Raw genomic sequence first — 14,315 nt, forward strand, 5'->3', positions numbered from 1 at the left:
CACAGAAAAGCATGGAGCAGACTCGGCGTAAGACATTAGGGAGTTGGGAGGACTGTAGCATGAATGTATGTGCTATGACTTCATGAGAGTAGCTAGCTGCTACTCAGATCCAGAAGAGAATACAAGCCTTTTGCAAAAATTATTTTTTCCAAGAGAGGGTGGAAAACTGCATCTTGTGCGAAATCCCCCCAACCTGCACATGTGCATAGGTATTTCAGAAGGTTCCAAACAATGTGTGCTGTGCGGCAAACCAAACTGAGCTCAGGGGGAGCTGGTCTGTGGGTTATGTTAGCCAGAAAGTGAGCAGTTTGAACTCACCAGCCATCACTCCAAGGGAGAAAGAGGAGGCTTTCTGCTCCCATGGACTTACAGTCTTCGAAGTGGCAGGGAGCATTTCCATGCGTCCTATGATTAGGATCTCGGAGGGTGAGGGTGGAGTTGGTTGAGACCTGTCTTCAGGGCATTTCCCAGAAGGGCTTCCTGCAGTGGCTCTGCCTTCAGGAATGTCTGATGACCTTGAGGGCAGCAAAGTCCTAAACACACTCGGGCAGTGGTTCTCAACCTTCCTAATACAGGTCCTCTTGTTGTGGTGATGACCCCCTCCCCCAACCATTAAATGATTTTCTTGCTACTTCATCACTGTAATTTTGCTACAGTTATGAATTGGGTGAGCCCTGTGAAAGGGTCATATGACTCCCAAAGGGGTCGCAACCCACAGGTTGAGAACCACTGCACTAAGGGTTCCCCTCCCAGGCAGCCCTACCAGTGTCTGGTGTGCATAGTTCTGTGAGGTGAGAGAAATGGACTTAGTGTCTGTTTCTGGTGACAGTTGATGTGGGTGGGCTTTCTCCCTATGTCAAATCCCTCTCAAGCCATTTGTCACCACAACAGAGGGAGCCATGCACAAAAAAGCAAGAAGAGGATGCAGCACAGCAGGACAGCAAGCAGAACAAAGGTTGAATAAGCACAATTCACTTCAATCATGAATCGGGTGCCCTTGAGATGTGAGGAAGACCCCAGTCTAGTGACATTAGATCAGGTTTAGGGATTGAGTGAAGCGACCCCTCTTGGCTCCCCTCAGCCCCTATTTTGCTTTCCCATTGATCCTGACCCTTGCATCGTGATTGGTCCTTATTCCAGCATGATGGTTGGTTTCATAACCACGGCATATGGGAATGTGTTAGTCGATAGTTTATACAGGCACAGCCTCTGGAATGGGTAAGTGAGGAGGCGATTTGGGCTCGCTCATGCAGACCTCTAGTTGTCCTTGACATGCCTGGTAGAATGGATCATGTGAAGTGATTTGAGATCGGCGTTGAGATCTGATAGGTCATGCAGACTTCTAGCTGATCCTGGCAGTACCCTATTTTAAGGAAACAGAATGTTTGGCGTTTAAGTCGTATTTGAGCTTAAATTTTGAGCAATAGGCTGTGGCTCACAGTGAGAGTCTATGTGGAGACCCTACATCCATTTTGAGGGGCCACAGATTTAGCCGCCATTGAGTTCTTTCCTACTGCTGACTGGCAGTGGAAAGCTTGTCTCTCAGGCAGTGTGCTTGCGTCCATTCCCCGGGCCAGACTCAACGATATACGGTAGTGTGCACATCCCAATGAAGGTCCCGCTCATGCTCTCAAAGGCCCTCCTGAAACTCCATGAATTGATCTGTCTTCAGTCACAATTTTGTGACAAAGTTGTTTGTTTTCTATGTCTTATTTAAGTTTTCAGGAGCCCAGCTGGTAATGTTGGATAGTGTTGGACTATTAAGAGCAAGGTCGCTGGTTCAAATCCACTAGTCATTACACAGAAGAAAGATGAGGTTATTGCTTCCTGTAAAGGTAGCAACCTCAGGATCCCTACACAGAGTCACTATGAGTCAGAGTCAGCAGGACATAATGGGTGTCATTTTATTTAAGTCACTGTGGCTGTGGGTCCTTCCGACACCATTGTGGCCTCATGCGGATACTCTCCTTCATCCAGAACAGCAGTTTGTGCCTTTTTCTTGTGTAAAACTTAGCAAAGGAGTTCCTAATAAAATATAGTTGAATTGGGAGTCTTTTCCCCCTAAAAACTAAGTAAATACATAAATAGAAACGAGACTATGGTGCTAATAACCAGTTGGAGAGTTGAGAGAGCTGAACTCTCAATCCTGATAGAAAACCATTGTGACTGAGCACCTGCTCAAGGTCATCCACAGCCTATGAGGTTGAGCCTATGTGTTGGGGAGTAATTGTGTACATAAAATTAACAATTTATCTTTCTAAAGATTCTGTCTAAAACTTACTTTAAATAATAAGTTTTCCCCTGGGCTAGGTAAAGTTCAGGGAGTTTAACCCCCTAGTATCCACCCCCTCTCAGCATTCATCATGTTAGGCCAGAGGAGGCAAATCACACCCACTATCCAGGGAGCACTGCTTCCAAAAGCACATTGCCTGTGCCGGGGCAGAGGGGAGGTACCCGGACCAGAAATGCTGACAGAGTGGAACCAGAGAGCTCAGCCCCCAGCCTCCCAAGGGAGCAGCTGTGATGGTTCACTTCTGGATGAATATGTTTAAGCAAAGGCCAAGGGCATGACTTGGGCAGCACGAAAAGCAGATGTGCAGAGGTTGTTCACTGCACGAAAAGCAGATGTGCAGAGGTTGTTCACTGCATTCCAGAAGTTCACACACTCTCCGGAGGCTCCTTGGCTCAATGGCAGGAAGTCATTGGTGGCTTCCACCTTCAATCCCAAAAGGTCACTGCCGTCCAGTGGATTCCAACCACAGTGACCCTATGTGGAGTTTTCAAGACTGTAAATCTTCATGGGAGCCAGCAGTCTCATTGTCCCCCTTGGGACAGGGAGCTAGCAGCCCGTTTTGCCACCAGGGCTCCTTCCTCTCTAATTCTGAATCCAGTCCCTCCGAATATCCTGCCCTGCCCTTGTCTAGGCTTCTTAAATGCGTTCCACGCTGCTTATGTTAGTCTGGGTGCATTCGAGAAACAAATCCACAGAAACATGTATATATAAGAGAGTTGCATGTAAAGGGTGAGAGCACATCAAGAAAACATGCTCGCATGTGCTTATGCACCCGCTTTGTCTTCAGCGATCATGTCGGGGTAGGCTGGTGTGCTTTTTCCATGTGGGCTTTGTTATTTCTTAGCTAGATGGCCCCCTGTTTATCTTCCAGTCTTTAAGACCCCAGACGCTATATCCTTTGATAGCCGGGCACCATGGTGCTTAACTACTACACCACCAGGGTTCATTAGCATGTGACTTATCTCCTGTCATTCACACTAGATGCTCAAAATAGCAGGAGACCAGGTTTCTCCTTTGTGGCCACACCAGGTACTGACAGAACCAAGAACAGAGACACAGTTATATATCTTGACTATCATTTGCATATTATATGCCAGGAATCCCTAGGAAGTGTCTTGGAATTGTTCTACTCTGGTTCAAATTTCACACACCCTCCCAGTTTCCATACTGACTCTGCCAAACCCCTAGTAACTGATTTGCACCTCCTATCAACTTGGAGAAAACACCCTATGCCAGATATAGAAGTGGACATACTTGGTACCCAGAAAACCTGTTCAGTGTTTTGAGGGCGGCTCAGCAAACAAAATGGGCACAGTGATTAAGCATTCAGCTGCTAACACAACGGTCAACTCTGTAGTGGTTCTGCAAGAGAAGGATATGGTAGTTGACCCCCCAAAAGAGTTACAAATTTGGAAACTCTACGGGTAATTGTATAGGGTTGCTATGTGTTCCAATTGAGATGATTGTCATAGGTTGGGTTTGGTTTAGCCCATCTTACTGAGGAGACTCCTTCTTTACACGCGATCAGTTACTTTAGAGGAAAAAGACATGGCTGTCCCAGAACAATCCAAGGACTGGTAAAGGCAACACCCACAAAGACACTCCCTCTGCCTGCCTAACTCTAAAATGCTACCCATAAAACACTCTGCCTGGTAATATCTGGGCAGCACACTGGGGAAGTGCAGCAAATGTGTGTTGAATGTATGAGGCCATTTCATAGTTTGGTTGCACGATCAGGGTGTCTGTCATAAAGCCCATTTCTTGGACTCCACCTCTCAGCAGATATGAACACAAGCTTCCCGTTTTTTTCTCGGCAATGTCCTTGTCAAATAAAAATTCCTTGTAGATCAGTAACTTGCCACAGAGCAACAGATATGGGAAGAGGCTCATCTTTCTCCTGGCTATGAAATAGAATGGCAAGCCCTTCCCTTCAACACACACACACACACACACACACACACACACACACACGCACACATGCACACGCACACGCACACCCCTGCCTTACAACTACATTCGGTTGATTAGCAAACAAAGCTCTACAACCCAACTATGTGTTTTTCTTCTCCAGAGGAATGATGGATTTATATACCCTGCATTGTCTTTTTTTAATGGAATTTCCCCAGTTCTCCTCACCTTTCCTTAGATAGTGCAGTGAACTATTATATAACTCCAGGTATTGAAAACTAGTATTGATTTCCAGTTTGTGTCACCTTTGGCTTTGAGCACCCTCCACTTCTCTAGTAAGCTTTCCATTGCTTTGGGGAAATTTTCTCTCTCTGAATTTATTATGTGAGGGGGGTAGTGTAATAATCAATGTGCCAATGGAGGACTATCCTTCATGACCTAAACTCATTAAGGGGCAGTGCCTGATGGAGCATCAGGTTGGAGGAAGGCTTATTAACAACCTGCATTATACAGATGACACAATTTTGCTGAAAATGAGAAGGACTTGATTCACTTGCTGATGAAGATGAAGGATTAAAGCCTTCAGTTTGGATTACAACTCAATGTAAAGAAAGCCCAGACCCTCACAACTGGACCTATTGATAACATCATGATAAATGGAGGAAAGATCGAAATTGTCAAGGATTTTGTCTTGCTTGAATCCACAATCAATTCTCATGGAAGCAGCAGAGAAGAGAACAAATGACACATTTCACTAGTCAAATCTGCTACACGAGACCTCTTTAAAGTGTTGAAAAGCAAGAGATTACTTTGAGGACTGGGGCGGGTTGACCCAGGCCATGGTATTTTCAACTGTCTCACATTCATGTGTAAGTTGAACACTGAATAAGGAAGACCAAAGAAGAATAGATATATTTGATTAGTAGTGATGTAAAAGAGTAACGAATGTACCATGGACTGCCAAAAGAACAAACCCATCTAACTTGGATGAAGTACAGCCAGAATGTTCCTCAGGGCAAGGATAATGAGACTTCGCCTTAACTTTGACATGTTGTCCGGAGAGATCAGTCCCTGGAGCAGGACATCGTGTTCTGGAAAGTAGAGGGGCAATGAAAAAGAGGAAGGCCCTCAACAAATGGGATTGACACAGTGGCTGCAACAATGGGCTCAAACTTAAGAACAACTTTGAGAATGGTACAGGACTGGGCAGTGTATGATTATGTTGTATGTATGGTCACAATGAATCCAAACCCTCCCTATGACACTGAACAACAACAACAACAACAACCTGACTGAATCCTCTGGGAGGACTCTTGAATGTGAGAAAAATGGAACGAAGCCAGAGGAAGGATTGGAGGATGTCTTAAGTTCCTGTCTTAATCTCCTTAACCAAAAATTATCCAACAAGTCAGTAGCCTTAAAACACTTTTCCCCCTGCTTTGGAGCTTACAGGTTCAAATTTGGGGTGCGACTCTAGGTCAGGGTCCTTCTTTGTGGATACCAGAAAGTTCCTTGGCATTCCTCGCTATCTTTCTCCCCGTACTGTGTGTTACTGGGTCCATCCTGGCCTTTAACTCAGAAGTGTTTAGGTTTAGGCTCAAGCCTATTCTCATATGGCCTCATTTTTTTAAAACATTTTATTAGGGACTCATACAATTCTTATAACAATCCATACATATACATACATCAATTGTATAAAGCACATCTGTACATTCTTTGCCCTAATCATTTTCTTTTTTTTACATTTTATTAGGGGCTCATACAACTCTTATCACAATCCATACATATACATACATCAATTGTATAAAGCACATCCGCACATTCCCTGCCCCAATCATTCTCAAAGCATTTGCTCTCCACTTAAGCCCTTTGCATCAGGTCCTCTTTTTTTTCCTCTCCCTCCCCACTCCCCCTTCCTCATGTACCCTTGGTAATTTCTACATTGTTATTTTGTCATATCTTGCCCTATCCTGAGTCTCCCTTCCCCCGCTTCTCTGCTGTCCATCTCCCAGGGAGGAGGTCACATGTGGATCCTCGTAATCAGTTCCCCCTTTCCAACCCACTCACCCTCCACTCTCCCAGCATCGCCCCTCACACCTTTGGTCCTGAAGGTATCATCCACCCTGGATTCCCTGTGCCTCCAGCCCCCATATGCACCAGTGTACAACCTCTGCCCTATCCAGCCCTGCAAGCTAGAATTTGGATCATGGTAGTTGCGGGGAGGAAGCATCCAAGATCTGGGGGAAAGCTGTGTTCTTCATCGGTACTACCTCGCACCCTGACTGACCCATCTCCTCTTCTAAACCCCTCAATGAGGGGATCTCCAGTGGCCATACGGCCTCATTTATATTACAAAAGAACTCCCTTCTTTTCAAACAGCATCATGTCCACCTAGGTTCAAATTTCTCACATATTTTGAGGGGGCTACAGATCAATCCTTATGGTTCTTTTGGGTAGCTGTAACAAATGGCTACCAATCGAGTGACTTAAACAGCAGGCATTTGTTCTCTCACTTTTCTGAAGGGCAAAGGGTTAAAATTAAGGTATGGGCAAGATTCATTCCTTCTGAGAGCTCTGAAGGAGAATCAAAGTAGCCTCTCTGCTTCTGGTCACTGCTGCTAATCCTTGATATTTCTTGGCTTATAGATGCACTGATCCAATCTCTGCCAGTGTCTTCACACGGGGTCTCTGTGTGCCCACTCCTCTTCTTATAAGAACACACCAATCAGTGCATGTAGCATCCATCTGAAATCTAAACCCAGAAAGATGGAGCTCTTGAAATCCTTAACTAAGCACATCTGCCAAGACCTCCTCTCCAAGTAAGGCCATAGCCTCAGGTTCCATGTGAACATGAATGGGTGTGTGTGAATGTGATTTAATGTACTACAGAGAACACGCTTTGGCCTCAGGAGGAGTGTTTCGCCAGTACCTGCTTCACAGCCCTGAGATTGCCCAGGCATTTGCCACATTTTCTTGTCTTCCCACCATTTATCCACCATTAGGCCTTTTTCCCTAAGTTAGTCAAGCGTCAGTTTCTGTCACTTGTGATCATGACCCTCCCTCCCGCCCAGGTCACAAATTTAAACTGATACAGGCGGTTTCTTTAATGGGCACTATGTTATCCTGACTTGCAAGCATTGCTAAGGAGGGAGGATGAATCAGCGAGAACCCGCTTGCTTCATCTAGCTTCGGGGCAGTCCACAGAGCATTGATCCCTGAGCCACTGACGAATTTTGCAACTGTCACAGAACAATGCAAATAAGTAAGATCCACATCTGCTGAACTCCATCATGAGGTCAAACTGTGTGTAAATAAATGCCTGTTTCAAGGAGTGAGTAAATCCTAAGGTAAGGAGTGACAGGGCTTTGTTGGCATAAACCCAGCAAGGCATTATGGGTCGGATATTAATGAACTCATGCTCCTGGGCCTCACAGAGCCCCAGCTCAACTGCTTCAGCTTGTTGACAAACTGAACTCAGGGTACCCGGAGAGAGCACTACCATTTTGATGAACAGTGTTTGTTGGGGATGATGCTTCCTAACTTGCATTTTAATATAAATTTGATGCTTCATCTGAGCAATGTGGAAAGAGCATTCAGATAAAAGAGAGGGACAAACATTAAGTGACCAGAGGATGAAACTTCTATCTAATCTGTGCCCACTGGAATTGCTTCGTGGGAAGGTATTTTTGGGGGGTGTGGGGTTGTTCCCCTACCCTGCTCCAAGCCTTCCTCCTCGTGCCCACCCGCACCCCAGCATACATCCTACTGGGAGAATGTCTCTGAATAATGAAGTTTTAATAAATGAAGCTTTGATGAGCCTGATAGTCTGCCTAAGACCCCTTCAAACTGTAGTCTTTCATTTGTATTCTTCCATCCTTTTTGAAGAAATGAACCTGATGGCAGGTAGTATGTTTCCTTTCCAGGATGAGCTGATAGAGCCTCTCGCTGCTGCAGTGGGAGGTGAAACATTAAAAGGACCTCTGTGGCCATGAGACATGCCCACTCTCCAAGAGACACTGGGCAGGTTTGCTGAAGCTCCTCAGAATTGACTAGTGGCCTGGTCCACCCATCTCAATCAACCCAGTCTTCATTTGCACTGCATGCCCTCTCTGAGCTCCAACTGCATGCTTCATTTGAGGATGACAAAGCCTCTATTGTCTGAGAAGATGCGCAGACATATGAACTAATCAATGCTCCCCCTGTCCCCGGGGAGTGTGAAATTCTCCCATCATGACCCACCAGCTTCCCTGGAAATTCCTGTCTTAACTCAAGCACTTAATATCATTGACGTCTCTGCTTCCTTCCTTCTTGCACACCCCCCAGGCATTAACTGTCATCCTTCCTCTCCCTAAAATATACTTTGAATCTATTCACTTCATGCCATCCCTACTGCCCCAAGGTGTGTCTTGCATTGACTATGAAACTAGATTCTGTATCCATTTTCCAGGGCTGTCAAAACAAAGCATCGTAAAGCAGGTGGCTTTTAAGAACAGTCCACCACCTGTCTATCAGTGCGTGGTGCAGTGGTAGCTAGAGTGTTGCTGTGAAATTGAAAGCCGTGCCACCGATATGACAAACCCCAGAAGGGTCAGCAATGATGGGCAGGCTTCAGTGGAACCTCGAGCCCTGTGGTGCTCAACCTTCCTTTAATACAATTCCTCATGTTGTGGTGACCCCCAACCATAAAATAATTTTACTTGCTACTTCATAACTGTAATTTTGCTACTTCCATGAATCGGGTGACTCATGTTAAAAGGTCGCTGGACCCCAAAAGGGGTCACAACCCACAGATTGAGAACCACTGCTCTAGCCTAAGGCAGACTAGGAAGAAAGACCTGGGGATCTACTTCCAAATATTAACAAATGAAAGCCTTATGGGTCACAACAAAATATGGTCCTATAGAGTGCTGGAAGATGAGCCACTGACCTGCACACAACAGCTACAAAAATAGACTCAAACACACCAACAAAGGCCTGCTGAACTCCAAAGCCCTAACAAACCCACTGCCCTCAAGTCCATGCCAACCCATAGCCGCCCTATAGGACAGGGGCGAACTGTGTATTAGTCTGGGTATGCTAGAGGAAAATCGAGGGAGACTCATGTGTATGAGAGAGAGTTGGTGGTTTTTAAAAATCATTTCCCTATTATTTAATCATTATATTAGGGATTCATACAACTCTTATCACAATCCATCCATCCATCCATTATAAAGCACATTTATACATTCATTGCCCTCATCATTGTCAAAACATTTGCTCTCCACATAAGCCCCTGGCACCTGCTCCTCATTTTTCTCCTCCCTCCCCACTCCCCCCTCCTTATGAACCCTTGATAATTTTATTGGGGGCTCATACAACTCTTATCACAGTCATTCCATCCATCCATCCATCCATCCATCCATCCATCCATCCATCATCCATCCATCCATCCATCCACCCATTGTATGTCAAGTATATTTGTACATGTGTTGCCCTCATCCTTCTCAAAACATTTGCTTTCTTCTTGATCCTTTGGTATCAGCTCCTCATTTCCCCACTTCCATCCTCCTCCCCCTCCCTTATAAATCCTTGATAATATATAAATTATTTTGTCATATCTTACACGTCAAACATCTCACTTCCCCCACTTTTCTGTTGTCCGTCCCCCAGGGCAGAGGTTTTATGTAGATCCTTGTAATCGGTTCACTCTTTCTACCCCACCTTCCCTCCACCCTCCTGGTACTGCCACTCTCACCACTGGTCCTGAAGGGATCATCTGTCATGGATTCCCTGTGTTTCCACCTCCTGTCTGTACCAGAGTACATGTTCTGGTCTAATTCTACCTTATAAATCCAGAGAGAGAGTTTTATATCAAACAGTAATTGTACATTAAGCAAACGTCCCAGCCCAGTGCAGATCAAATCCATAAGTCTGATATTAGCCCATATGTCTGATACCAATCTATAAATTCCTTTTCAGACCCATAAAACATGTGCAGTGATGCTGAATGCAGGATAATCACAGGCCAATGGGTGGAAAGTCTTGTGGATCCAGTGGCATTGTAAGCATCTCAGTGCTGGCAGCGATCTCTCTGAGGCTTCTTTGGCTTCAGAGGTCTGGTCGCATCCATTTGGCTTGCCTTCTGCAATGTCTCCCAAGGAGTAGCAGAGAGAGAGAGAGAGAGAGAGAGAGAGAGAGAGAGAGAGAGAGAGAGAGGTGTCTTCCACCTCCAAGGAGGAAGTACCAGATTTCTCAGAGTTCTCAGGAGAAGGCTATGCCCACATAAAAATCTCACTGACTATCTCCAGATTGGCAGCCTAGACTCCACACCTACACTCCTAATCCTTAACTTGACACAAGATTAGGTGACTACCACAGGCTCCTAATCCATAACAAACCCATTTATTTTTTCCCTGCATACCGACACCAATCCAATACCCAAAGCTTTACCCAATGGGTGGAGATCTACTTCTAAAACATGAATATAGAAAAATCGCTTTTGCTTGAAGGCTCTCAAGGAAATGCTCACTGAAACCTCCATTCCTATGATCTCACCTCCCCCAAATTAGTCTTCTTCTGGGCTTTCAGTCACACCAAGATCTCTCCTGCCCCAAGGCCTTTACATGCACTGTCACCTCTTCCAAGCCTGAAGTGCCAAGTTCAAAGTTCCAGTTAATCTCCCTGATCCTGAATTTTAAGAACTGTGTGTGTGGGAGGGAAGGGGTTGGGCTGTTTGTTGAACTGCTGGGTTTTGGAGCCATTTGTTATGCAACCTCATTTTGTCAATGACTGGTTAATTAATGCAGCATTCATTTGCCCTTCTTCCACTCACAGCACATGGCTTGTATCTTTGGGATCACTCTTCCACCATGATCCATCTCCATGCTTCTGCTGGCATTGACCCAATCTGCCAGCTCCAGGCCTGGCTAGTCAGGGCATGACTTTCCTCTGTCCAAAGGGACTGGGTCAGACTCAGTATGTGACTCATGCTAGGTTAATGATATCTAACCCTAAAAAATGCCCCAGAAACAATTACCCCATTGCCAATGAGTCCATTTTGAATCATAGAAGGTCCCTGTGGGGTTTCTCAGACTGTAAATATTTATGTGAGCAGAAAGTTCCATCTTTTTCCCTATGAGGTAGCTGGTAGGGTAGCACTGCCAACCTTGCAGTTAGCAATCCAATGCTTACCTGATAGTACCACCAATGATTAGAAAGGAAAAGAGCCTCTCTCTAAAAGAATTCCTGAGCTTCTAGATAAAACTACAGCTGTCATCAGGAAGCCTGCGTGAAACTCAAAAGGAAACAGCACTGAAAGGAAAAGGTTCAAACTCTGATGGTATCAACTGAGTGCCAGAACCCAGCTATTCCTGATGCTCTGTCCCCAGACTTACAAATTCCATAAACCTACCCATTAATTCCTTCTCCTGCTCCTTCCCTTCTCACGCCCCAAGGTACTTTGACTTAGCTTTGAAGGCACTCACAACTTCACGGGTTCTGCCTTGCACAGGTGTCTGCTTGCTTCCAGTTCAGTCCTGACATTGTCCCTATCTTTAGCCATGTTAGGCTTGCGTCCTAGAGCTTTCCTTTGCTTGTCTCCCTATTGCTCTTGTCCTATGAAGTCTGTGGCTTTATCTTTAAGTCTAAGTCCTGCCCTTTTGCTTTCGTAGAAATCTGTCTCTGTATCTTGGCTCGTGGCAGGTTGTGTCCTTCAAAGATGACTGTCCTAATGTTGCACATCGCACATTCTCTTGTTACAAGATGAGTTTGTGTTCATTTTTCAAGAAACAGGGCCTGCTTTCCCTCTTCCTTGCATCTTGGCAGGCCTTTGACTATGGCAGAAGTGTTGCTCTGTGACTTCCACCTGGTCGTATTGGGTTGTTCACCATAGGGACCCTGCCAGGATATTGCAAGGAAGACCAAGCCAAATGAAAATGTCACATATAGGGTTCTTCTTGAGCTCCAACCAAAAGAAGTATCAGTCGTGTGAGGGAGTGAGTCTTAAGAGAGCTTCAGCCTCTGTCCTTTGAGCTACCCCAGGTAATGCTTGATGAAGCCAAAACTAGTGTCCTCACTGAGCTCTGCCCAGATTGCAGATTTGTGAGCAAAATTGATATTATCATTACTTTAAGATGTTATTTGTGGGGATACTTTCTGTTAGCAGCAGATCATCAGAATACTGCCTAATCAGACTGCATTGCCAGTTTTACTCTCTCTCTCTCCATATATATATATAGATAGATAGGTAGATAGATATATAGATATATAGGTATATAGGTATATAGATTTATAGGTATATAGATTTATAGGTATATAGGTATATAGGTGTATAGGTGTATAGGTGCATAGGTGCATAGGTGCATAGGTGCATAGATGTATAGATGTATAGATATATAGATATATAGATGTATAGATATATAGATGTATAGATATATAGATATAGATATCCTCCACTCATCTGTCAGTTGGTTGTACTATAATGGTTTGTGTATTGTTATGATGCTGGAAGCTCTGTTCCAAGAATTTCAAATACCAGCAGGATTGCCCATGGTGGACAGGTTTCAGTGAAGCTTCTAGACTAAGACAGACAAGGAAGAGGGGCCTGCCAGTCCACTTCCAAAAATTACTGAAAGAAAACCTTATGGATCACAAGAGAACACTGACTGACTAATGTGTTTTGGACACACTATCAGCGGACAATTCCTAGAGGAAGACATCATATTTGATGAAATAGAGGGACAGGGAAGATCCTTGTTGAGGCAGATTGACCTAATCGCTGCAACAATGGACTTCAACATTCAGGAATGTGTGACAATGGTGCAAGATCAGACAGCACTCCATTCCATTTCATATAAGGTCTCCATGGATCACAGTAGACTTGATGGCACTCTCTATATGTTTGTCTTCAGTGACTTCCCAGAGGGCTGCTCTGCCTGGCAGCCTCTATTCTTCATGCTTCCAAATGGGGAGCACAACAGGTCCATAGTCACTGATATTCCCCTCAATCCCCAGGTCAAGTAAGGAGGCATGAAGCTAACTACGTTGTTCTCTTTGCCTTGTCTCTCTTCCTTTTCCCCTCCTCCAACAGGGCTAGAGGGGGTAAATACTTACCTTGCAGTCTAGAAGAGAATTTCTTCCACACCAAAATCTTCTCCTTCCTCAAAAGGCACATACATGCTTTCTCCTTGTTTTGAATTAAAATGGCAGATGGGATGGTAGGAAAGAAAATGAACTAGTCTAACAGAATGGCCAAACAGATTTACCTTCCACATAAGGATGCAAATAACTCCTCAATCTTGTTATAGAGTCATGATATGATGAGCTCCATCAAAGCAGAGTAGAACACCACGGAGGTCAGACCAGAAAGACCATATTGAGTTGATTTTGTATGAGAGATTCTAGTTGCTAATTATACTTTTCATAACAGACAGATGGCAGGTATAGAAGCCCAGACTTAAAATGTCTTTATCTAATTGCCTGCCTAAATATATATTTGCAATATGGTCTTCAAAGGGAATACTTTCTTTACCTTAAATTCCATTTCTTTTTCCGCTCTTTTATGTAATTTTATTTAAGTATCATTGATGTACAATAAACCATAGTGTGTTTTGCTCTTTGAGGTTTTTAAAAAGAATCATTTTATTGGGGGCTCCTACAACTCTTATCACAATCTATACATACATCCACTGTGTACATTTGTTGCCATCATCATTCTCAAAACATTTGCTTTCTACTTGAGTCCTTGGTATTAGCTCCTCATTTCCCCTCCTACCCCCTCCCCCTCCCTCATGGACCATTGATAATTTATAAATTATTATTCTGTCCTATCTTACACTGTCCGACATCTACCTTCACCCACTTTTTTGTTGTCCCTCCCTCATGGAGGAGGTTATATGTAGATCCTTGTAATCAGATCCCTTTTTCTACCCCACCTTTCCTCCACCCTCCTGTTATTGCTACTCTCAGCCCTGGTCCTGAAGGGGTCATCTGTCCTGGTTTCCCTGTGTTTCCAGTTCCTATATGGACCAGTGTATATTCTCTGGTCTAGCCAGGTTTGTAAGGTAGAATTGGGATTATGATAGTGGGCGCGGTAGCATTTAGGAACGAGAGGAAAGTTATATGTTTCATCGTTGCT

Source organism: Tenrec ecaudatus, chromosome 16 (assembly GCF_050624435.1).
Source record: "Tenrec ecaudatus isolate mTenEca1 chromosome 16, mTenEca1.hap1, whole genome shotgun sequence".
Taxonomy (NCBI): Eukaryota; Metazoa; Chordata; class Mammalia; order Afrosoricida; family Tenrecidae; genus Tenrec; species Tenrec ecaudatus.